General features: G+C 41.1%; 1 long non-coding RNA gene across 2 annotated transcripts in view; it reads right to left on the reverse strand.

Annotated features, from left to right (window-relative positions):
- Positions 1-993: 993 nt before the first annotated feature.
- The window catches only part of LOC140705496 (uncharacterized), a 40255-nt gene continuing 14528 nt past the window's right edge, over positions 994-26720 (reverse strand). The window contains exons 2-4 of one of the 2 annotated variants that reach the window (XR_013543932.1): positions 18068-18230; positions 15696-15764; positions 994-1825 (exon numbers count right to left, since the gene is read on the reverse strand). This is a non-coding gene — a long non-coding RNA (uncharacterized LOC140705496). Of the gene's footprint in view, positions 3802-15695; positions 15765-18067; positions 18231-26720 lie in introns of both variants that reach the window. The other variant, XR_013543933.1, reaches the window with a different exon arrangement.

The raw sequence follows: 26720 nt of genomic DNA on the forward strand, positions 1-26720 counted from the left end.
CCTTTAGGAATTGTTCAGGTGGGTATAGGAAAGAGAGATTGATGTCCCCGTCTTTGCCTCCAGTACATTTTTGAAAAAGGACCACCCTTTTCTGATAGCCCTGCTCTTCACAAATGCCCTACAGGCACATTGGGAAGAGGAGAGACTTACTTGTGCAAGGTTATCTGAGAGACAGACGGCAACTGGTAGTCCTTTCTCCTTGGAGAGAGTGGACCATCTTAGGTTCTTCTGCTTGTCTCCTTTTGTCTTCGTCCAGAAGCCATTTTCACTTAATTGCTATGAGTCCTTCCTGTAGTATTTCTTTTTTTTTATGTTTGACACTCTTTCCTTTTAAGACCTGGCCAAAATATTCAGCCTAGTATCTTCTGCTAATTTCAGTAGGATGTATGCAAAAAATAAATAAATAAATAAATAAATAAATAAATAAATAAATAAATAAATAAATAAATAAATAAATCAATCAATCAATCAATCAATCAATCAATCAATCAATCAATCAATCAATCCCTGAAGGCCAGGAGAGAACTCTAATGTTCAGGTGCTGGGAGGGCTGGTTTGTATAGTGAGGTGATCTGAGGACTTCCCTCCATTTCCCCCCCACCCACAATTTAGAAACATTTTAAACAGCTAAGCCAGATTTGGCAGTACATTTATAAAACAGGGCTGACAATGCCTTAGGAATAATGTTATATGATTACACTGGAAGGGTGGGTAGGATGGTGCTTGACCCAGGAAAAAGCATGGCATGGAACATGTACTGTTATAGGCAGCCTGAAAATGTGCGAATTCAAGGAACAGGCAGCAGGAGAGCAACTAGCTTCACAATGCTAAAGAAAAAAAGAAAGAAAAAAGAAAGGTTTTGACAGCTGAATGACTAAAGAAAAAAACTTTATACATTCCTAGTTTATCCCACTGTATTGTCAGGCAGCAGTTAAAAAATAATAATTGAACTGGACATTCTTGCAAACCATGCACATTTTACCATACCATTTTCCCACAAAATTAAAAAAAAAAAATCCATCCCAACCTCTTTTATTTGCAGTCTAAAATAATGACTTAAATGCATTTTTATATATTGTATTCACACTGTTCCTTAAAAGAAATCTAGCCCCAGATATATAAAATGCTACTACCAGTGTCGGAACACTACAATATGATGACTTGGCTGGAAGCATGATTGAATTGCTGACAGCAATGAAATGCCTTTAAGAAGACTTCTGTCAAGCTTTTTTATGTGGGACAAAGGAGACAAGATGTTCTACCCATTTCCTAACTGCTTTTCTATGGTGTTTATTTTTTAAAAGACTGAAATGCAGGTATGTTATGTAAGGACTATAAAATCTAATTGGAGCAGCATAGTGATTTCACCCTTTAGACATTTCTCCTGCCGACATTTTCACTTGAACTGGCTTTTCCACAGAGGCAGGGAAAAATAATTCCATTTCTTCCTTTTTGTGGGAACAAAAGCTCCTAGAGGGTCTCTGATTTTGATCATAAGAATAGCCCAAAGAGAAAGGGGTAGAGGTCCCTGCCACAAGAAGCCTGTTCTTGTACCAGATTTGCAGCACTCTGAAGCAGTATTTCAATAAAAGACAAAGGAGTCAGGTGACTTACCATACATCTCCTGCAGTCTCATCTCATCAGGCCATGAGGTACCTAAAAGTATCTCCCATCTTTTATCCCCACTATTGAACTCTTGTTTCATCATAAATGCATCCTGAAGTTATTCTCTATTCTACTGGTTTCAACTATTCAGTTCTCCAAACTTTTTCCACTTTGGTCAAGAATGTATTTGGAATCCATCTATGGAAACTATTCCATAAATCTGAAATAGAGGAGTAATGCAAAGTACAAGGCACCTGGGAGGAGCTAACGTAAGATGTTGGTTTCTGGGCTTTTATTCAAATATGGGAATTTGGTAGAACAGCCAGCTATCACAAGGTAGGTAGGTAGGTAGGTAGGTAGGTAGGTAGGTAGGTAGGTAGGTAGGTAGGTAGGTAGGTAGGTAGGTAGGTAGGTAGGTAGGTAGGTAGGTAGGTAGGTAGGTAGGTAGGTAGGTAGGTAGGTAGGTAGGTAGGTAGGTAGGTAGGTAGATAGATAGATAGATAGATAGATAGATAGATAGATAGATAGATAGATAGATAGATAGATAGATAGATAGATAGATAGATAGATAGATAGATAGATAGATAGATAGATAGATAGATAGATAGATATTTGGAAATATCTGCATCAGAGGAATACAAAGTGGGATTTGCAGTCTGTCTCTAGATCTTGAGCTAGAATGAGGACTTTCTTGGTATGTGGCTATTAAGTTTAATTATCATCTAACAGGCAAATGAACAGACTTCAACTTCTGGCAAGAAGAAATGTTTTGTGCTTTAAAACTCTTTTACCTCACAGGAACTCAAAATGGCATCAATCTCACTTCATTTTGGAGCTTTGGTGTTAAAATAATAGATAATTAGAAAGCAAGAAGATTGCTAATGTATGCATTTTCACCAATTTCTTAGAGGCTACACACAATTACTACTGTACTACAGTTATGATCTGCCTATGATATCCCACAAAAATATCAGCTCCTTGTAACAAATGGCCAAACCACAACGTACACCTAATGTGTTAGGGTGTAGTTACACAGGGCCACCCCTACCACTAGGCAGAGTGAGAGAGCTATCTCGGACTTCAGAGGCTGGGGGGTAACTAATAGTGAATAAGTGGTGGGAAGACAGAATTGGATGTGCCCTTCATCTTGTCTCATTTCTCCTAGGCTAGCCTACTATCTTCATGTGTGGTGGTCCTCTGCCATGCTCCCCATCAGCAGTGTTGATTCCACTTCTACTATAGTCAGGTACTTTATTCCAATAGGTTTCAAAAGGGATGACCAAAACTCAAACTAAGTTTTGTGCCACCAGCAGCCTAACATTTGTGCATTGGTCCATGGATGCTGAATTTTAGCTAATTGTTTTACTTACTGCCAAGAGGGATTTCACCTAAGACTGCATTGGGAATGGAAGAGAGTAAGCCTCAACTCCCTGTGTGCTGCATTCCCACTAAGGATCACTGTCAATGCTTGTAATATGCCAAAATAAAAACAGAAACATAGTTCCATCCAATGCACTAGTCACAATGTATAATTTGGTTCTAAATAACTGGTGGCAATATTAAATGCAAATTGAAGAATGATTCAGAGAGAAAGAGAAATCAACCAGTCTCCTCCCCCCCCCTTTTTTTTTTTTTTTCATTTTCCTCTGAAGTGTCTTACACACCTAGGCTGGAAAGGACCTCTAGTAGAAGACCATTGGTGTAATGGAACCAGAATTCACAAATTTGAAGCCTTGGGACCTTCTGATAAGTAGGGACTATAGCATCATCCACCACTCCTTAAGGCTTCCCTGTACTCACTGAGCTTCACTGCACTCTCACTGTTAATAGCATGGATTTTCTCAGGAACAATACTTTGTTGCAAGCTATTACTATTGTAATAGAAAGCCTTTGAAGGTGGTTTGGTCTTGAATGGACAATCGGGAAACAGTAACTTTACAAAAGACATGCTGTTTATTTGTTAACATAGAATGATTTAGCAGCTTGCAATCTTGGACCTTAGGGACTTGCTACGGGGGACTATCCTTATGAATACCTGCAGCTCTAAATTTACCAGTTCAACATTGCTGAAGAGTGGACAACTATTGCCGGTTGAAATGGACTAATAGTTCAATTTAGTAGAAGAGACCTTAATATGAAGTCCACATGTTTCGAATTCATTCTACATCAGGGAGATGTATTACCACTCCATGTTGCCTAGAAACACAGAGAAAAAAATGAAATGCTTGTAAATCCATTGTCTGTAAAGCTATCTGCAGGCATGGTTGTTGTCTCTGTGCTGCTGCTACAGCCGCCACTCCCCGGCTCCCAATTTGAGAAGGGAGCACTTTAAGTTGATCTCTTAGAAACAGGAGTGAAAATGAGTGACTAAATTACCTCTCTAAAGCTTTATTTTGCAATAATTATCCCTACAAAACAAGCTTGGACAATAAAGTGGTGCGCTGTATATTCCTTGTGTTTTACACACTTTTGTGGATGGAGGTTTTATATCAAAGGGAAGCTATAAAAATTCAGTATGAGGGAGAAAATAAAGAGCTGAGAAAATCCAACTTGCACAACACTACATTGCAAAGCTATTATGTACCTTTGCACCACATTAGTTAAGTTGCTATGAACACAGAGGAAACATTTCCAAACAGGTTAAAATGTGCTGAAGCTAATTTGTTTCATTTGGTGTGGTGTGGGATTGAGGACAAGGATGTTGGCCAGCTTAAAGGAAGGGCCTAGTGTTTGACTAGATGCTTATAGTCAACACTTGGCCTTAATTATGTCATTGGGAGCTTTCCCTTAAATATGTTACATCCACAGGTTCTAATTTGAAGAGATACTCAGGACATATTTAGAAACTTATAGCCTCCCTTTCCTCTCACAATGTTATTCTCTGAGAGATACAACCTTGAGCAATGAGGATTACCAATAAGGCCCGTATTTGCTGTCCAAGGGCCAATCACAAAACAAAGCTGTCTGGAATGCAAGATGAGCTGAATGACAGCATCGGTTATAATAAACAAATGCATCTCTCTGCACAAGGAAGGGTTGTGCCGTTTTGTCGGTGTAACTATACAACAGGACTTTAGTCAAAATTTTAAAGATTAAAATGTATTTTAAAATATGCAATTACCATATTTGCTGGTGTACAATATGACTTTTTGGCCCTGAAAAACATGCCTCCAAGTGGGGGGGTCATCTTGTACGCCAGGTGCATGTCCAGCAAACCCTCCTTCTCTCCCAGCGAAGTCACTTACCTGGTAGTAAGACCGAGTAGAGCCCCGCTCCTAGCCTGGGAACAGCCTGACTCTAGTGCCGAACAGCTGACTGTGGGAAACAGCAGAGAGGCGGCAGCCATTTTGAGATGCGACCACATGGCTGCTGCCTCTCAAAATGGCTGCTGCCTCTCCAAAATGGCTGCCGCCTCTCTTCTGTTCCTTCTTCCAGCAAACCCTGGCTCTCTCCGAAAAGGAACCAAAAGGGGCAAAAGGAAGTCTCCCTATGATGCAGCCAAAGCAGAATCACGCATGCGGAAGAGGTGATAGTCTTATACAGCAAGTATATAACAAACTCCAGCTTCACATACAGTGTTGAAACAACACGGGAAGTAGCAGTTACCGGTTATAAGTCTTTGCTCACTTGGCGTAGAGCATGATGCCAGGGGCTACTTCTGACAGTGGGAGAGGTCATTGCACCTCAATAAGTAGATACCGCCCGCCTTAAGCTGGGCAGCCCCCAGCCAGTAAGGTGCTACCTCGCCACGGTCTGTTAACCTCACGGGGTGCGTGGGGTTTAGGGTGAAACCCGAGAAGCAGATCGATAACCGTGCACCATGCAACAATTGTAAGAAAACTTCTGCCCTAAAGCTGGGCACCTGGAATGTACGGACAATGACCCCTGGCTTTCCTGACTACAGCTTTCCTGATGACCTGCAAGAAATAGGCGATGTGCGCAAGACAGCTGTCATTGACATGGAACTGAGTAGACTGCAGATGGACATTGTTGCCCTGCAAAAGACAAGACTGCCAGACTCGGGATCTGTCAAAGAAAAATCTTCTCATTCTTCTGGCAGGGAAAACCATCGAATGAGACCAGGGAGTATGGTGTTGGCACAGTGGTTAAATCGCTGTACTACAGCCAAAACTGTGCTCACGACCTGGGGTTCAATCCCAGGTAGCGGCTCAAGGTTGACTCAGCCTTCTATCCTTCCGAGGTCGGTAAAATGAGTACCCAGCTTGCTGGGGGGGCAATATGTAGCCTGCATAATTAAATTGTAAACCACCCAGAGAGTGCTTGAAGCGCTATGGGGTGGTATATAAGCAGTACGCTTTGCTTTTTTTGCTTTGCTTTGCAGTCAGAAACACCCTTCTGAGATGCATTGTTTCACCTACTGTGGGGAGTGAAAGAATCCTGTCTCTGCAGCTCCACTCATCAGCAGGACCAGTAACCCTCCTTAGTGCATATGTACCAACAATATCATCCACTACAGAAGTGAAAGACAAACTATGACGATTCTATGACGATTGTCACTCTCGAATTGGCCTCTTCAGCCACACTAGACGCTATTCCAAGTCCTCCATACAGAGCCCATCACCATAGCCTTTCGAGACTGAAGGATGCCTAACTAACTAAATATAACAAACTCTACATTCTAAGTGGGAATGTTGGGGGGGGGTGGTCTTATACGCCCAGTCGCCTTATACACCGGCAAATACGGTATATCAAATAATTTTAAATACATTGTGAAAATTTTAACAAATGGCTACTTTAGCTCTAAAGTACAATTCATATAAAAACAGATTTTGAAACATTCAAAAGCATTAATGCATGTTAAGAATTAATGAAAATAATGGATTTTTTATGTTCAGTGCAGTGGCACCCAGTGACTCCCTTTTGCAGGATGCTATGAATGCACTGTTAATTTTTTAGCTTATACTTTACTCAAACTATCCAAAGTGCTGAATTCCATCCCCTCCCACAAATAGGTTCACCAACTCATGTAAAGTGCTTTTAGAGCTTCTGGGTGGGAGAGTCTTTAATATTGCATTAAATTCTTTTTAAAAACCCTCCATTATATGAACAGCGGACATTGTGCTTCTGTATCCATGATTCAAAACACCAGGAAATTGCACAACATTGTTCCCATGTTGCCAGCAGGAAAAAGGATGCCAAGCGTTACATAGAAGGCGGCAACCTGAATGTTGACAACACCCATGGCAGCAGTCAGGAGGGTCTACAAGATGCCCTCTTGTGCCCAGTAGAGGATCAAGTGTTTTCTCTGAAGTAGTGCAAAGTAGTAGAAGTAAGTATTTTTAATTGTATTGCTTATTACTTGTATTCATTTTACTCATAGTTATTTCTCTATATTCTCCTCCTAAACGAAACAAATCATCAGCTCACAACTGAAATGACACAATACAATGACTATATAGTGAAAGAAAAGTGAATTGATACAAGGGAAATGAAGAGTCTTGTGGCACCTAAAAGTGATTGTGGTAAAAGCTTTGTGAATTAAACCTGGCTTCATCAGATATACAATGTGTTATTCTGAGTAATATGAAATGTGTATATATTTGGTGAAAAAAAAAAACATCCTAAGAAGAATATAATAGCAGTAAAATATAACCATCACCATCCCAGAATATCAGCTGTGAAAATTTAAATGCATACATTTAAGAATATAAAAAATAAACACAGTGGCCATTCCCAATGTCAGTAGTGAGAAAACAGAAGTGAGGGTTCACTCAAATGCCTGATAAATTCAAAGAATATGCAAGAGTTTACAGGGCTATGTAGAATACCTCCTACCACTACCACGTTTTGCCCTCAGCCATTTGATGAACAACTGTGTATATGGCATATAGATACAGAGATTTTCCATCTGAACTGAGATCGTAATTGGCCAAGGGGCCCCTTCATCTGGAGTAGTGTTACATGCGTGCATGGGTATTTGTGGAGGGTATTCTTCTAATAAGGGCAGTGTGCATTGTAGCAGATCTAGTGTTCCTTCAATATGTGATTGAGTCAAGTGAATCCCTATATAATAATAATGAGCTTAGAACTACAGTGCTGGAAGGGACTCAATTCATCATTGAGCCCAGCCCCTGTCAAGGAGGCACAGTGGGGAATCAAACTCCCAACCTCTGGCTCAACAACCAGATACCTAAACCACTGAGCTATCCAGCAGTTCTACATTCATTTTTGAATTGCTAAGTAAATGAATACTTCTAGGGGATCAGGAAACCACTGCCAAACTCTTCAAGAAAACTGAGAGGTAGTCTGATACTTATCTATAGATGTCAGAAGTATTGTCATATAGATACAGTTTGTTTGCTTGCTTGCTTATTTGTTTTTGTGCTACACCAGATTGTAGGACCACAAGTGAAGGATCCCAAGTTAAAAAGAGAGGAAGACTAAACATTGAAGAGGAACACTCTGAAAATAGAACCTGTCTGATGGTGGAAGAGGATGCTTGGGAAGGTGATGAATGTTCGTTCATGGGAGATTTTTAAACAAAAGTTGGATGGCCATCAATCAGGGATGTTTTCATTGTTGATTCCCTTTATATCAGTAAAAAGTTGGACAACTCATAGTGTTATTTCCAACTCTAACAATTCTATGAGATAGAAACGGGAGTGAACCATTGTTTGTTTCTGAAATTTTGCAACAGGCTTGCCTTACTACAGGTAGCATGACACATTGCTTTCTGTTCTCTTGTGGCATATAAAAAGGTGTTTGAATAAGGACTTATTTCTGAAATTACTCAGCATGGGGCATTTTATTTCTGTGTGACTAAGAGAGACTGTGTTCATCATTCCAGTCAGGTTTTGACCTTGCAGGTGGAGCTGAGGACACTGAGGTAGAAAAGCCATGGATTCTGCGATCAAGGGAATGAGCAAATGGGGTGTTACAAGTAAGTATTAAATATTGCTGTATTGCCCATATAGATATTTCGTAATACCTCGTCATTTTCTTTTTCAAGTCAACACCTGCTTTTGTATTGAAAAGAGGATTAAAGTGAGGCAGTCAGCACCTGAACGAGGTTAAACAGAACAAAGAAACACATATATAAGTCTCTGCAAGCTAAAAACAGAACACTGTAAAAGATTTCACCCACGTTTGATTTCATTGGCACTTACTCATCACCATTCTGCCACTGATGACAATAGACAGCTATTTCAGTAGTATTTTTAAATGTGTGGAATTTGTATGTGACAACATCACAAGACTCAAGCAAAAACATAAACAGAAAGAGGTGTGAAGGGAGGGAGGGAGGGAGGAGTAAATAACTAGACACATGTTGAATAATGACCACATCTAGATGGCTGGTTACCCAAAGCCATTGCAAAATATTCTTTTGCTGGCTTACTGTAGGTTTTTTCAAAAAATCACAAGGCAGTAATACAAAAGAAATTCTAAACTGCAGTGGTCTAATTGTAAACCACAGTGGTCCTTTGTCCATCGCATTGCAGAAAAAACACCATGGAGAAAAAAATGCTGAATATCAATTTGGTTGCTGGTTTTTATATTCTCCACGAGTTTTCCCTCCCTCTTCATGTTACATTGCATTCAAATAAAGCATGTTAAGAAGAACAAAGCTGGAATGTTTTCCTGCCTTGAAGGAAAATCATTACACTAGCGCTTAAAAGCTTTTGTTCTACATATCTGGAACTGTCTGTTAGCTGCCTGCTGACAAGAAAATCTTCTGAATACATCATTTTTGGAATGAATTTTACAATCTGTAAATTACACTTCTAAAGGCCAGAATCAATGCCAGATCCATTATGGTGTTTTTAGAACATTACACAAAAAACATGTTTTCCACCCACCACGATAAAAAGGACCTGTTCTTGATGTTCCTATTCATTGCTGATAACTAAAGATGGAGATGGAAAAAACATCTGTAAAGCTTGGAAAAGCTACTTCACAGAGCTACAATTTCCATACCTTCTCAGTCAGCAGGCAACTTTTTCAAGGGTTGGGTGTTAAGACCATTCAATACTTAGCTGTGGTGTGAAAGATTCACCACATTAATCTCTGTACATCTCTCTTGGTTCTGAGGATCTAGTGGCTGTCTCGTAATAAAGCTTCCAAAGTTAAAGTATGTGTGCAGAAGGGAAATCTATCAGAAAAGTCCACATGAATCAGTGACAGAACATAACAAAAAGCTCATATGTCAGTATTAAGAATTGTCCCTAATGTAAAGCAAAGCTGATTTTAAAAGGGCAGGGATTTTGGCTGCAGAAACTTGTTGCAGGCTTTTTGGCAATCACTCTTGGAAGATATTCAGATAAACAACAAAACCTAGTAGCTTGATATGTTTGTTCTGAGGTCAATAATTATTGCATAAAAAACTGAGGCAGGAGGCAATGAGTTAGGAAGATTCCTCTTCCTTGCCTTATTCATTTCATCATACACACAAAAGAGTGGAAAGAACATTGAAAGGGCCATGCATTCCCCGTGATTACATGAATGTAAGAATGGCTGATGCCTTTTATTGGGCCACTAAAAATTCAAACAGATTGCAAGCTTTTGTGGAGAAAATTCTACTTCTTCAGGTTTAGCACTGCCATTTGCATGAATAGTGCAGCAAAATTGTAGACATGAGCAGGTCAGACCGTACCTTTAATCCGTGAGGCAACCACCACAAGCAGCAGACACTGATGGCCATTATGCACCAAACACCTCACCAGGGATCCTCTTTGTAGATGTGGTCCCACTCCTCTAAGATCTCCTCTTCAAGGGATTCCTCAGCCCAGTAGTTCACAGACCATTCCTCCTGGGCATCCTTCAATTCCTCATCCCCCATGCCTACTGGTTCAGAGTTTCCCACAAACTGTGTTGAATACCCTGAAGCATCTTAATTAATTATCCCTGAACTCTCTTTCCCTCCTTCTTCTATTCTAGGGGTGGGCTTTTCACTCTTCAGGTGTAGAGGTCCCCTCTTGTTCCCTGGCTTTAAAGGTTTCTACCTCCTCTTTCTCTGAAGGGCCATTCTCCCCCCCCCTTCCCGAATAAGGGTTGTTTCCCCCCCCAGCCCTTCTCAGCTATCTCCTCTCCTTCCTGCCTGCCTTCCCCAGTTGGTAAAGCCTCTTTTATATGACCCATCTTCCAGGGTAGGCTATTTACCACCAATTTCTCAGGGGTTGTCTCGCAACATAGATAGGACTACTATAGCCTCTGTTTGTTTCCCTGTGTCTCTACCTGTCTTGGGTACTGGTGTCACAGTGCTTTGTAATCTCTCATTAATCCTGCTTCAGGCAAAGTCAGCTGTGCAGGAGCTTCGAGTCCCAGGTCAGAGTGCAACGACTCATCATACCCTTTAACATAGTATCATGACCCTGTCCTCTTCACAAGGATAAAATGAAATCTCATGTGCTCTTAAGAAAATTTCAATTTCATCATTCTAGTCCTTTGCATGATGTACTCAGGAATTCTCCTGCAAGTTATACCACCAATCATGGGACAGCAGTTACTGAGAAACAAGGTGAATGACTTGGATGGAAAGACAATGATTGACGTCGTTTGATATAGAATTTACAAAGTAAACTTGATTCCAGTAATTAGACATTTTGACACTGTTATTGAAGCATTACTTTATGACATCAGACTGCATACACAATGAGAACCTGGAATTTTAAAAATGTTTTGGAAAGATGCTTTGTATGGCTATATTAAAAGTTTAATTACATTAGCAATCTAATTATTTAAATATTTGTCTATCTCACATTATTTTTCAGAACCTGTAATATGTTGTCTAGCATTTATTTAGAAGAGCAATAAAACAGAAATTTCCAGATGCATCTTCCTTTTTTCTATTATATTGCCAACCTCCTAGTTAAATGCATTTTTTTAAAAAATGAAAGTTGTATATTTGACATGAAACATAATATCTACCTTCTGGGTTTAAAATTGAGAGGTAGACTTTAACAATAAAGGTCCAGTCTATTTCTATTAAGATCAATAAGAGTGTTGCCATTGATGCCAGTGGGATCTGTCTTGGGCAGCCCAATCAAATGGTTTAGCTACTGTCACAACTTACACTGCTATAGTTCTGACCCTACAAATGGCTTGGAGCAATGTTGACATCTGCTATGTAGTATCCACAAAATGATACCACAAGGCCCTTCACATGGAGGACAGCTTCAAGATGAGTAGCCAACAGTCCTTTAAATGGAGGACCATCTACCTTAAAAGAGGACACATGAGTATCCTACTGGGGAACCTCCCAACAAATATGAGGAAAGGCTGGGAAAGTTTAACTGTGTATCAAGACTGACAACATGGCTTTCCTGTGACCCATTAGGCTGATGAAGATTGTCTGGCCTTAAAATCTCCATGCCCAAGAATATAAAGTTGTGGTCCAGTGCTTAACCATGAAACCCAAAGTTTGTCCTCTTCCTTCTCCTCAGATGCAACAGCATCATGTCAATTTTCTATGGCATGAAAGAGCATTGTGTTTAATGTACTTCCAAGCCTTCTCATAACAACTGTTGTATGAGGGTACATTTACTATTATTAATAATAATCATTTGGACGTGAAATCCCTTGCACAGCACTAAGCAGTGACATTTAGGATTTTCCACAGGAATAAATTGACTTTGTAGATATTTATATTGCTCTGGATACCTTCCCTTTAGCCTGAGGGGTCTTTCATAGTGAGAAGAAAAGGATTACTGTCTCAGTATGATGTTTATTTTATTGATTGTAATTTGTAATTGCTGATGGATTTTCTTTGTTGCATTAAGAATCTCTGCAAGTTATTTATTTTACAGCAATCTGGAGCTGTAGAAGAAGGCCAAAGAAGATTTATAAAGCCCAGTGTTTCCTAATAACTATAAAATATTATGGGGAAAGATGATAGTGATCACTCAAACGTTTCTACAATGTTTTGCACACACATTATCCTATATTAGTTGAATTCATAATTCATAGCATTAATAATCCCTGTTCTTTTATCCCTAAATATGCAACCAATTGCTTTTTCTTCTATACTAGGTATGCTGCATGAGAAATCATTATGCAAAAAAGTATGGCACTATATAAAGAAGCTTTTAATCACTGGTAAGAACTAATTCGTGAACATATTACAGGGAACTTTTGGGAGGGGCTCCTGAAACTATCACTACTATTCTATAGTTCAGCTGCTTCAGTAATATTAGCATGCAGGGAATTTTAATTACCACAATGCATTGTTATAGCAAACAGACAAATCTACAGAGAAAAAAAATCATATGAATCATTTGGGGGTGTGCTAGAGGGTTAGTGCTGAACTGGCACCTGAGACCCATTTGATCCATCACATCAACAAATATAATTAGCAGCTAAGCTCCTTGGCCCCACCATACCCTTTAAGAAACTGTAGGTCTCAAAGAAAAGGGTCATTGCCTTTTCCAGAAAGATAAGGGTCCTCTATTTAGAGAAACACAGAATGAATGAATGAATGAATGAATGAATGAATGAATGAATGAATGAATGAATGAATGAATGAATATACTGTCACTTCTAAACAACTATGGATGCTCCTAAACAATACGTTTATGAGTCAAGTAGAATCCCAAACCACCCTCCATGTCCTTGCTCAGTTCCCTATTAACACCTTTCCTAGTGTAGTCAGAGCCTCTACTGTCTTCCTTACCCCACCAAAAACCTGTCCAGGAAGAGGAAAAAATGAAACTATAGTTGATGAAGACCATCTCTGTTTGAGCCCATTCAGATGTTACATGACCTTTCCTTTCACTGGGTCCAAAACATTACTGAATTATAATCACACCTGGACAATGGAGCAAAGAACTACTGCACAATTTGGGGAGAAGGAAATCTCACCTCAAAATAAAGCACTGCTTCCATACCAACATGGCCAATGAACTAAGGCCTTACTGAAGGACAAATAACACTGTCTATGTGTTTCACTCCCCAGAACACAGTCCTGTGGCCACAAAATATGTTGCCTCTCCTGGTCTGCCTCAGTTTAGTGCACCCAAAGTTTGTAACATCTAAATTTCCATCTACTCAACTTGTGGATTGCAGGCTAAGTGAAACACAACAACACAGAAGCTGAAATACCCCCGGTATGGAACAAATATGTTCCAGATGTTCTATCACCTTTCTGGCAACCAACCAGAATTTATATCTAACTCCATCATCTTCTCCAGAGTAATGGAATAAGGACCTCCTCACCTTTATGTAGTCCGTTAGCACCTGGAACTAACAAGGCTGTCCATTCCTAAAGGGCTCTAGCAAAACCTCCAGTTTTCGTGCAGCTGGTGCATAAAGGTGCATATTAAAGTTTACTGAACATTCTGTTAAAGTGACATCTTACAATTGGAATGCACTCCTGGACCTCCCACCAGGGAGTTCATGATTGTGAACCTGAAATACACCAAAAATGGTCACCAGGGAAGCTGTAGTACACTAGAGACCAGCAAGCCCTGCAGCGTGACCAGTGAGAGAGGTACTTGGCAGTTGAGGCAGGGCTCCTTCTTCCTATTCCATCCTTCCAACACCTTGTGCCATCTGAAATTCTTTGTCACATAAAACCATCTGCAGACCTTTACCTTGAAGGTGATGACAGAAAGCTTACGTTGGATGAATCACGGAGACAAGCCCTTCTCATGCAGCAGTATATACCACTGCATAAAGTGCTCATCCAGAACTGGCCGCATCATCCATCCTCTCCTTGCCCTGAACTGACAGAATTCTGACCAAGCTTTGCCACAGTTTCTCCTCATCATGAAGGCAATCGTCAGGCTTACTGATTCTTCACCCTCACTCTCCAAGCTTCCACCGTGTCGGTAATATTTCTTGGCTGATGCTGGTCTCAGGAGCCAACTGCCTGAACTGTGCCACCTGTTGATAGGACAGTGTGTCATCTATGTTATTTGTCAACCCTAAAATGTGATGAGCCATCAGGATAACATTACACCTGAAGCAGTGCAGCATAAAGGCACTGAGGTCAGGGAGACTTGGATGTGAAGGTGTTAATTTTATGCACCAAAGACTAGCTATCACACAGAAAAAAATGATGAATGGAAGACCGAGTCCACTCCTCTGTCTAAAGCCAAACACCTGCCATGGTAAGGAAGACTTCCAGGAACATAAGGTGATTAGGGGTGTGTCAATGCCATTCACTTTGATTTGTTCTGAATTATTTGTCTTACAAATCACAATCAATTTTCTTCAAGCTGATTTGTAGCCAGTCAGATTCAAGTTGCAAAGGAATATTTCAAAGTATTTGTATCTATTTATATGTGTCAAAATAATGCAAGCAAACAAACAAACAAACAAAAACCCAATGACATTAAAATGTGTGAAATAAAGGTCTCTGGTCTGAGAAAAGGTAAAGGTTCCCCTTGACAATTTGTCCAGTCGTGTCCGACTCCAGGCAGCGGTGCTCATCCCCATTTCCAACCCATAGAGTTAGCATTTGTCCACAGACAATCCTATGTGGTCACGTGGCCAGCGTGACTAGACATGGAACACCGTTTACCTTCCCACCGAGGTGGTACCTATTGATCTACTCGCATTTTTGTATTTTGCATGCTTTTGATCGCTAGGTTGGCAGGAGCTGGGACAAAGCAACAGGAGCTCACTCCGTCGCATGGATTCGATCTTACGACTGCTGGCCTTCTGACCCTGCAGCACACAAAGGCTTCTGCAGTTTAGCCCACAGAGCCACCATGTCCCTTCTGGTCTGAGAAACACAATACATTTCAGTACCATTAATTGCTGCTCAACTTCCATTGTGCAGGCAAAGTTCTCAATGGTTTCCCTCCCTCCCTTAACCCACCCCCACTGGGAGATATGCAATTTACTCAGATCTACACAATTTGCTCAACCAAAACATTTGCTGAAGGAGAACAGAATACCTCCAGCTAGGAGCTTTGCTGTTCCAGTGGTAGAGTAACTTCTTTGTATGTTACATTTGTCACACTACCCCTTCCGGAATACAGGCATGCCCTCTATTCCAGAAGAATGCAAAACAGAAAAATGCAAAGTATTTGAAAAATGAAAGCTAACAAGAAGCATTAAAGAAAAGTGTAGCACAACATGATGTCTGTGTGTAGGCAGGTTGCTTAAGTCCTAATGTTACTGTGACCTACCTCATTCAAATCCCAGTTGATGGCATGGATTTCACAGAGATATTTGGCTGATTGATTTGAGATCTGTAGCTGCAGAGAAGAAAAAAATCTCCAAAGTACACACAAGTAACCCCTACCTCTTGAAAACATAAGTGATGCAACAACAATTTCTCTATTATCTCTAACAGGCCTCTCTCACATAATAGACAAGGAACTCCCTCCCTGGTGCTCTGTGATTAGAGTTTCCAGGAAACATTGGGTTTTTCATTGGTGCTTGAGCTGTCAATGTCCTTCTCTTTGGACTTCCTGGTTCTTTTCTTATAGCATTACTCTGATTTTCCTAATGAGTGCTTTTGAGGAGGAAATCAGCTTTTGAAACTCCTCAAGCATCACAGCAGTGTTTGGCACTTGAGCGATCCCCAGTTGGATTCAAGGGCCACTTTGGAGATCATTGCTTAACTTCAGTTAGTTCAGAAACTGACAAATACCCTCATTTTGATTTGGATTCCAAATGATTTTTGAAAGTGAAACATCTAATTGTGATTCCTGTGACTGCCTACTAAATCAGCAAGCCCCAGCACACCAACATTCCTGGAAATATATTCAAAAACCTAATAAGCCTGCAGCATCTATGTGTAATAGAAACTGCACTCCAACCTAATATCTCCCCACCAATATGAAGCACAATTGAAACCTTGCAAAAATGTAACCACATTTTCAAGTCCTGATTCCTGCTGTCACGTGATACTTATGCAAGGGCTAAATGAGGCCACTCATCGAATCACACAGCCTTGGGGGGAAAAGTTCTGCCAGACACCACCATGTTACATGCAATGCTTCTGGAATTTGAACAGCATGACTCATGCAGCATCAATCCTGTCTCACAACACTTAGATCTTATTCTCTGGGAACTGACATGGCTGTTGCACAGTGTTAATTTCTATTCTTGAAAATGTGGGATATGTAAAGGGTCCTCCATCTTTCCCTTCCCTGGGGAATCGCCAGTTTCCCAGTCAACTTCATAAAGTCAAGTAGGAGTGCCTACACTGTCGCAAACCTACCATACCTGCAAATACAAACTTAGCAAGATAATAGCCCTTATGCACTAGTCCAGCCTTCACATGGACAGCCCATTCTGAAAAGCTACTGAAGTATTTGAATGTGGCAAATGAAACTGAACTCATAGGAATCTCTCGATCCAGATAATGCATATTTCAAAAAGTCTAACAACTCAAAAGTCCCATGGCTGACTTGATGTCACATTTTGCCAGTCCCCTCCTCTTCTATGGTCACTGCTCTAGGCCATCTGTATGGGAGCACTGAAGGAACTGCTACATAGTTCTTTCAGGACACTATAATTTATTCACTATCTGTGGTGTAGGGTAAATAGAAATCCTCTGGATGCCTTCTTGGGCACCAATCCAATAAGGAGATTTGTAAGCTAGGAGTGGGAGAGGCAAGTGGGTTGCTTTCCTTAATCTGCTTACCCATCTTATTGCAACCACCTGTTCAGTCCTCAGCATGGACTTCTAGTTGCTTCCCAAAAAAGGTAGTTGTTCCCCAATCAATGGAATTTCACACTCAAAATGAAAATCTGACGATGAATACCTTGCGTCTTATGTACAATCACTTTACCAAACTTCTGTACTTAATTGGGCCGGTCTCCTTTTGGAAGAGTGGGCCAAGATCACCCAGATTTCTTGACTGGTTTTCTATCTTTTTCCCTACCCCTTTTTTGCCATAGACCAAAAAGAATTGTGAACCCCCACATATCAAGCATTGATGCCAATATGTGCACGGACTACACTCTCTGCTTCACCTGAATGCAGCTAAGAGGGAATGGGCAGAGAACCCTAGCCTTACATCATCAGCCCTAGGCCATGTTGCCTCACTCAAGATCTCATGCCATAGAGAAGCAGTGAGGCTGTTTCTCCTGGAGCCAAAAGCTGGCTTCATAATCCCTGTGGTCAAGTTGCAGCCCATACATAAGTGTCCAATGCAGCTGAATAAACACCTTTAGACATGGCATGCACCACTGATACATCTCTTTGCCCTTTCTCCCTCCAGGCAAGAAAGGCTCCAATCACCCACTTTGGTCGTCTGCTGTCAGTCTGCAACTATCTGGTATTACTCTTTACTTTTTTTACTTCTTCTTAATCCTCCTTGAAACCAATCCTACATCCTCTAATGAGGAAATTGCAGATGGAGGTCATCTCTAGGCCTATTTTTTGTAGACTGCTTTCTCCTGGCTTTGCACTAGACATTCTTGAACTACACTGAATGTTACTGTGCACCGAATTAATTAATATTGAGCAATCAATTAAGCACATAGACCAAATGTTTAGAAAAGTGTCAAAACAGAAATAAAAGAGCAGACAATAACAGGTTCAAACCTAGATAGAACAGTGAGATCTTCAGATCACTCAGCAATAGATTTCATCTTTCCAATATCAGAATTATAGATTCTGGCAGTTGTAAGGGGGTAGGGAGTCTATTCATTATGTTCCTGTGTCAGACTCCACATTACGCTCATGTAATTTAGCAGTGTGCGAGTACCTGCAAAAAAAAAAAATCAAAGAATTATGTAAGTCAAGATAACTACAAACTATAAGTTCCAATTTTATTTATTTATATTTATTTATTCAACTTATATGCTGTCCACACTACCCAAAGGTCTCTGGGCGGCTTACACAATTTAAATATAGTAAAAAGATAAAACAATTAAAATACAATTAAATATAGAGTGCTCTGAAAATTGCCATCAGGACCCACCATTTATATTATTTCAATTAAAAACTTTCTGTAACAGGAAGGTTTTGATCTGGTGCAGAAATGTCATCAGCATCGGGGCCAGACTAATCTGACTTGGGATAATGTTCAATAGTCTCAGGCAGCTGCTAGAAAGGCCCTTTGTCTGCAAGCCATCCCTCTTACCTCCTTGAGGGATGGCTTTTTCAGGAGGGTCCCCTGGCTAGATCTTAATTGCTGTGTAAGTTCATATGGAAGGAGGCAGTCCTTCAGGTATCCAGAGCCCAATCCGTTTGGGGCTTCATACATCAAAACAAGCAATTTGAATTGGGCTCGGGCAGTGACTGGTAGCCAATGTGATTTAAACAGATTCACCCTGACGTGTTCCCTAGCAGCCCCACCACTTCCCAGTTGCACAGTTTGATTTTGACCCAGTTGCAGTTGCTGAATCGTCTTCAAAGGCAGTCCCACGTACAGCGCATAGCAGTAATCTATACGGGATGTTACCAGTGCATGCGTAACCGTCATGAGACTCTTCTTGTTGAGATAGGGCCATGGCTAGTATAATTTCTGCAGCTGAAGGAAGGTGCCCCTGGCCACTGAGTCCACCTGGGCTTCCAGAGATAGACTGGGGTCCAAGAACACCCCCAGGCTTCAGATCCTGTCCCTTAGGGTGAGTGCAACCCCATTCAGGGCAGGGAAATGGTCCTCTAGCCTGTCTAGTGAAGCACCCACTAACAGCACTTCCGTCTTGTCTGGACTGAGTTTCAATTTATTAACCCTCATCCAGTCTATTATCAGGTCCAGACACGAGTTCAGCACAGAAACCGCCTCTCCTGGATTGGTAGAAAATGAGAGGTAGAGCTGAATGTCATCAGCATGTTGGTGACTCCTCAGCCCAAAACTCCTGATGACCTCTCCCAGCAGTTCCATGTAGATGTTAAACAGCATGGGGGACAGTATCGAGCCCTGAGAAACTCCATGACATACACGCCATGGGACAGAGCAACTGTCCCTCAGCACCACCTTCTGGACATGGTCAGCCATGAAGGAGCAAAACTACTGTAAAGCGGTGCCCCCGACTGCCAGCCCAGCCAGCCTATTCAGAAGGACACCATGTTTGATGATGTCGAAAGCCACTGAGAGGTCCAGGAGTATCAACAGGGTCACACTCCCTCTGTCTCTCTCCCGGCAAAGGCATTCTCAGTATCAAAGCCCAGCCTGAAACCCGATTGAAATGGATCTAGAAAACCATAAGAGGCACGAACACATCAAATACCTCAAGGTTACCATTTTAGACTGCCAAGATCTGGCTGATCTTGTTATCTTCTTATGAAAAAGATGCCATTTGTGCCTGAATCCTGATTCTTTGCTAAACCAATCTCAGTTTGGTTTAGTCTGGAGTTATAATACATACAAAACCTAACATTGTTTATATTGTATGAATCATTCTAGCTCCTTATTCCATTCAGGTCTAAACTTTTGAACACCACATTTACTACATTCCAGCAGATATTTATAGACAATCACTACAGGTCTAGATTTCTCTGAAATTCCAGCTATTATTTCTAACAGTATAGGATAGTGGTTCTCAGACATTTTGGACCTGCGGCACCCCTGAGTAGTAGCAGTGGCGGCAGAGCAGAAGGAGTGGCAAGGAGTGTGGGGCAGAGCAGGAAGCAAAGCAGGCCGAAGGAGCCATAAGTGGAGCCAAAAGAGCAGCAGCAGCAGCTTGAAAAAAAAACAACAACAAAGGAAAGCTTCCACGTTGCTCCTGGCTGGCTCAGTGATGCACCAGGGAGCCACAAGGGTTGTGGGACATTATGGTGCACACTTTGAGAACCCAGGTCTAGATGGAGAAAGCCAGTACGCTCTCAGAAAGCTCTTGTTTGCAGCGTATTAGGTAGCTCCCTTTTAACCCTACCACCTGATCGGCTATAAATTGAACTTCACAGAAGCTGCAGACAAGGCTTCTCCCCTCTCTTTGTGGCCAGTTTGCAGGAAAGGACTTCAAGGAAACCTGAATTCCCTAATGTGAAGGGAATGAATGCAAGTGCATTTGTATTTCCCCCATTGTGTAGTTACACTCTCAGTGAACATGTTCATTGGTGCATGGAATATCCAACACTGAATCCAACAGCCCTTCCTTTTAAGTAAAAATGCATAGGATCACACTTGTGAAGGAGGAATATTCTGCCTTGTACATTGCAACTACATTCACACATTTCATTTGCATCTCAACAAGTAGAGTTAAGGGTGCAGACCTGCCCCAAAAGCAGAACTTATAAATGTTATTTTTAAAAATAACATGCTACTCATTATTCATTCAGCACCCTATCCTACTGAGGAACATGTCACTCACTTCTATTGCTCATTGCTTGTGAGTAAAAATCACTAAAATTGCATTTTAAAATGGCAGCGCCGTATTTTTGAAATATTGAGTAAATGTTCCTCATTATATACAACACACGCGCACAAAGGGAATATCAATGTTCGGCATTAAAACTAATACCCCTGGCCCTTGTTACTCTAAAATTTAACAATTAACATTTTTGCTTTTAATACATTCCTTCGCTTCTGTTGAAAAGTTCACAGTCACAGATGTACTCAATAGAAAAACAAGATTTGGAGGTTGTAGAGCTACATCAGGGTGGATCAATTATGAAGGTCCAGGCTATATTTTGGGGGGTTGCCTGCAAAAATGCCCTCCATTTTTGCAGACAGTGTTCTCTCCTACCCAGTCCCACAATGCTAATAACTAAAGTTCCTTCCTTCTTTCCTGAATCCCCAAAATGACATACCATGCTTCCAGAACCTTCAGGGAGGTGCAGTTTGACCTCTATAGAAAATTTTGCCCTTCCATAATCTTTGTTCGGAAAGGAATTAGCCCTTCTCCAGTGGTCAGAGACACAGAGGCCTTAGAGTTACACACACACAACATTGTGTATGTTTCTGAGTGTACAGACATTGTACATGATTCATAAACATGAGTAATCATGCATAGATAGCAATTATAGGCCTTGGTCCTATGCACGCTTACCCAAGACTAAATCTCATTGAATTCAGAGAGGCTCCCTTCAAACTGTCTCATGGAAAACTACACAATGAATTTCTGGGTTTTTTCTATTGATTGCTCTTCACTTTTACGTAGCTGTTCAAGTCTTATCTCCCACACTGCCACTTCCCTGCCTGGGACAAGACAACAAAAACTGCTGTGAGAACAGCAGTTATTTCAAAGAGCCTGTTGCTGAAAGCCAGCAATACCCTTCCTGCACAGGGGATAAAGCCCAGGTCTCTATGTAATCTATAGAGAGATCTGCTGGCTGCTGAGATGTGCATCTCACAGATATATGCATCTTCTATCCCTCTTTTAATTACATTGTAGAATGGTTCAATGCTATCTCTTGTTCTTTAATTGACCTCTAATTTCTGCCTACAACATCCAAAGTGTTTTGCTAGTGTTCCACTCATTCCATGTCACTCACCTTTTTTACACCATAGAGGACAATGCTATTCCTTACTTACCTGCAAACAGTGTCAGTTGGTGGCGATTCCAGTTCTGCAGAGGTGGTAGATCTACTCCTTGTCTGTTTTACATGAGCTATACAAAGCACAAAAAACCTATCCCTCTGGATATATCCTTTAAATTTCTGACTAAAACACAAAGTGGATCACTACTTCAATGACATCAAATCCACCCATTGCCACTGCTGCATACCTGAATAGACAGCTGATTATATTGTTAACAGGTTGCTGCAGTGAGTTGTATCTATCTGATGTATGGCTCTGTGCAGTAAAGAATTGCTTGTTTCTGTGTGTAAGAGAGAGCGTTTGTGTTTTTGATAAATGTCTATCCTACTTTTTCTTCAATGCATTCAAGGTGGCTGGTGTGCAGGGTTCTTCTCTCTTCCCTTAATTTTCAAAACAACTTTGTGAGGTAAGTCAAAGTGAGAAAAAGAATGATTGGCCCCAGGCCACCCAATGAACCTCATGGCTCATTGGAGGCCACAACCTGGATTCCCCAAGTCTTAGTCCAGCACTCTAACCATGATTCCACATTTGTTCTCTTGGATTTTTCCAAACATATGTTTTTCTTATTCATAAGTTGCATTTTTAGATACTTTCTAAAATTATGGAAGTAGATCTGAGAAAAATAGGCCAGAGTCCTGTATGCTCCAAAATGTGTATAAACTGAATTGTTCCATGTATTGAGTGGAAATCCCCCTGACTTTGAATGGGCAACTGCAGCTTGTGCAGGTGTCAACTAGAAATCATAGAATCACAGAATAATGAAGTTGGTAGGGGCCTATAAGGCCATTGAATCCAACCCCCTGCTCAATACAGGAATACAAATCAAAGGATATCTGCCAGGTGGTTGTCTAAATTTATTTTGAATGTCTCCAGTGCTGGAGCACTCACCACCTCTCGAAGTAATAGATTCCATTGGCATACTGCTCTAAAAATTAGGACGTTTTTCTTGATATTCAACCAAAATCTGGCTTCCTGTAACTTGAGCACATTGTTGCTCTCTATGTCCTTATAGGCAATGCATTCCATGATTGTCAAAAGGATGCTGGTCAAAGCGTGTGAATCAGTCCAGTGCCTTTATATTAATAGCCCATCACAAAAGCAGCTTACTCTGTACAATGTGAGGCAGTATTAGAATAACCAAGAAAAACTCAGGAGACCTGGGTTCAATGCCCTGCTCAGTCATGAACCTTGCTCAATGACCTGACATCAGTTGCTTGCTTTACAGACTAAGCTACCTCACAGAGTTCATAAATTCATAGAAATGTGGTACTGCAGAATGAGAAAGGACTACAAGTGCCATCTGGTCCAACCTTTGGGGATGTAAGAAAACCATAGCTGAAGGATGGCTCTTCAATCCCCACTGAAGAAGAATCCAATACTTTCTGAGGCAGGCAGGCCCTTCCACTGTCAGAAAGAAGATACTGTCAGGAAATTCTTCCTGATCATGTGCTGGAATCTAAACTAAAGTTTGGTCAATGTTCTTCCTAGAACATTGAAATGTTAGGATTTTTCTGAGGATAAAGATAAGAATCTGCAGTCCCTTGGAAGAAGAATGGCATATAATTGTTTAAATACAAAGAAGACTAAAATAAAATAAGTACCTGTAGCATGCAGTTATTGTAAAGAGAATTCACAACTGCTGACTCTGTGTCAGCTTTTTCCTTGCCTTCTAGACAAATGGACTGCATAAAATGCCACTAATATGGCCACCCAGAGCTGGGGGCAACAATTGGTTTTGGAGAGGCCAGGCATTAATTTCACCTAACAGTAGATATAGTTGTAGTCATTCCCACTAAGGCTTGCATCCCGCAGAGTGTTATCTTTTTCCTCCTCTGCTCATCCACTCCAGTGTCTTACACGATCAGGGTTCTGCCAATTTTTCAGGTATTTTATTCATTTTTCTGTTTCATGTAAACCACCCAGAATAGTGCTGTGCACTAATAGGGTGGTACAGAAGTCCTAGAAACAAGCAAACAAACAAACTGACAGACAGACAGTACACATGGCACACAGGGACTTTTTCAGGCCCTGTACTTCTGCCAGGGCAGGTGGAAGGCTCAATATCAGTCCTTGAAGAGTCCTCCCACGAAGGCCTTGTGCCACTGGTGCCAGGGCCTGTACAAAGAAAAAATCACAAGTCACAACAATGGCAGTCTGTTCTCTGCCTTGCCCTCACTGATATCCTCAGTCCAAGTGCAGACACTCACCAGCTCTCTCCTTAGACCATTCTTTTTTTTTTTGGGGGGGGGGGTACAGCAGACCTATACTCTTATAATTATTTTAACACTCTTGAACATACAGGCTACCAAACCTTGACACCATAAATCCCTGTCATGTTGTGCTAGTGAGCCCTGGTTCCCATTCCTAGTGGCCGAGCAACACCATTCCATGAGAGCTCAGCTGGTGCTCTGAGGCTGGTTGCTTATATAGTCAAAATGGCAGCCCTCATATTTAAGGATGAGGAATCAGCAGACACAGAGAAACCCTGAAATTTGCAGAAGTACAAATGTGGCTTTTTAAAAAAAAACACCACTTAAGAGAGGTATCTTTGGTGGCCATAACATTTTGACTGAGTGCTGGATAGTGGTAGATGGAAAACCAGCAAGGGGGAAAATGGAGTAACATGTAAGAGGGCATGGCTGGCAGGCATAGTAGAACCACATTGCAACATTTATTGCAGATCTCAGTTCTTTTGGCCTAATCCTGACTACCTCATTGTGAAATTCAGATTGGGTTTCCTCCCCACAGCTGCCTTGTAAAGACCACCTTTTTGGCGTATCTACTTGCAGTGCTGTGTTGCACTGTACTTATACATGAGAGTGAGAGCAAATTAGATTTATTGGAGAGAGCTGCTGCTTTAGCGTGTATTAGACTAATTCATCACTACAGTTAGCTGTTGCTCTAATGATATATTAGTGTAATAATCTGAGCCAGGCACACTGATAATATATGACTCAAAATATGGCACCATTTATGAAAGTAGGCTTCCAGGAAACTATTCAGCATAATTACGGACTCTTGGCTGACTTTTACTAGAAATAAAGTCAGCCAATACACATGGTATAATGGCAGCTGCTCCCCTAAAATGGGATTCTGACAATGATGTGACAAATTTTCAGTGCTGTTGAATGTCACTTGCAAGCTTCTGAGTTGTTTTTCTTCTACAGAAACAGAGTGGGTCATTGTTCAGGAAACAAACTAGATGAGAACTGCTTCTAGCCTAGTCTTCTCCCACAGAAACAATTTTCCTTCATATCCATAATTTATTCATGATGTATGCCCATTTCAGATGTATTAATACTCAAGGCTCAGGCAGACATTATTAGAAATGTGGAAAGTCACAATTCAAAGAGGATTAGGATTTGTCCCAATGTGGTATCACGATGTAGCTCTGTTCCTGGTTGCCTTCACAGTTACAGAGCAAATACCTGAGGCGAAGATGCCTTCATGTGTACTTGCAGAGACATCCACATGATGAAGAACACAATTGTACAGAGTTTTGAAAGGGGGCTTTAGAAACACATTGTGCTGTACTGGACTTTCAATAGGCCACCTGTACCATTAGACATCCAGGAGGCTGCCTCAGGCTTCAGGCTTGGGGTGTCAAGCAAGAGCATCTTTTTGATAATTATGTACTTTATAGTGGTTACATATTTACTGGAGGGTAGGGATAACTGCCTGCCTTGATGCAAAAGTCATTTAGGAACCTTTATGGTCTATATCAGGTAGATAACTGGCAGTTGTGCAGGCCGCACATGTCCCTTGCAGAGCTACACCTGCCTCCATACTTCTCAGCATCCCCTGAAAAAAGGCATGTCCTGTCTTCCCCCACCCCAAAAAGTCACACCTAGTCCTTTGGCTGCTGGCGTGATAATGATATCCTACCTGAGGACAATGTGGTATCCTGACTCAGATCTACACTGACAAGAGCTTGCCAAGGTTCCAGTCAGAGAACTGAACCAGCTATGGACTGAAACTCCATCCAGACCTTATGCTCTGCAAATGACCAACCCCTCTGAAGCAAAAGATGAGATGGACCTTGCAGTTAATACCAGAATTGTGTACCCAACGTTCAGGCAACTTTTCTCCATTGCAAAGCTAAATCAACATGTGGTAGAACAAGAGGGTAGGCTGCCATCTTGTCCTGTGTGCCTCATGGCCAGCTCTGACAAATGCAAAGACATTAAATATCTTCACACATCTATATGAAGAAGCAAAAAGAGTAAAGGACAAGCAGCTGACATGCCTTCCACCTCCTTCCACCCCTCATGATGACTCCACAGTTCACAAAATTTTGTTTTCTTTCTGCCCACACTGAATGAGGAATTGAACTGGGACTTCCTGTATCCTAGTCTGATTCTACTTCAATTATACTCTGAATGGCATTCCGTGACAGTTTTCCCCTTGGAGGTAGAAATTATTATACCATGCTGTCGTCTAACATGTTTCTTTCAACAAATAATACAAGCTCAAATGTTGCTGGAAATAATGTTATTTCAGAGAGACAAATGATGTGTGTGCTTTGTTTTATTTTTCAAGAACAAAGTCATCTTTTAGCGAACTAGGTTTAAAAAAGGAAATACTTTTTTTACAACAGGCATGAATTCTCCTTCACTATGGTTGAAATCTTGTTGCTAGTGTAGTTAAAGCACAACTGGAGTAAGTCCATTGGTTCCGTGGGGTTTTGGTGAATCAACTCCTCTGTCATGTCTGTTAATTCAATGGGCCTACCTCAGTTGCAACTGACTACACTAAGCAATAGGATTT

Source organism: Pogona vitticeps, chromosome 3, assembly GCF_051106095.1.
Source record: "Pogona vitticeps strain Pit_001003342236 chromosome 3, PviZW2.1, whole genome shotgun sequence".
Lineage (NCBI taxonomy): Eukaryota > Metazoa > Chordata > Lepidosauria > Squamata > Agamidae > Pogona > Pogona vitticeps.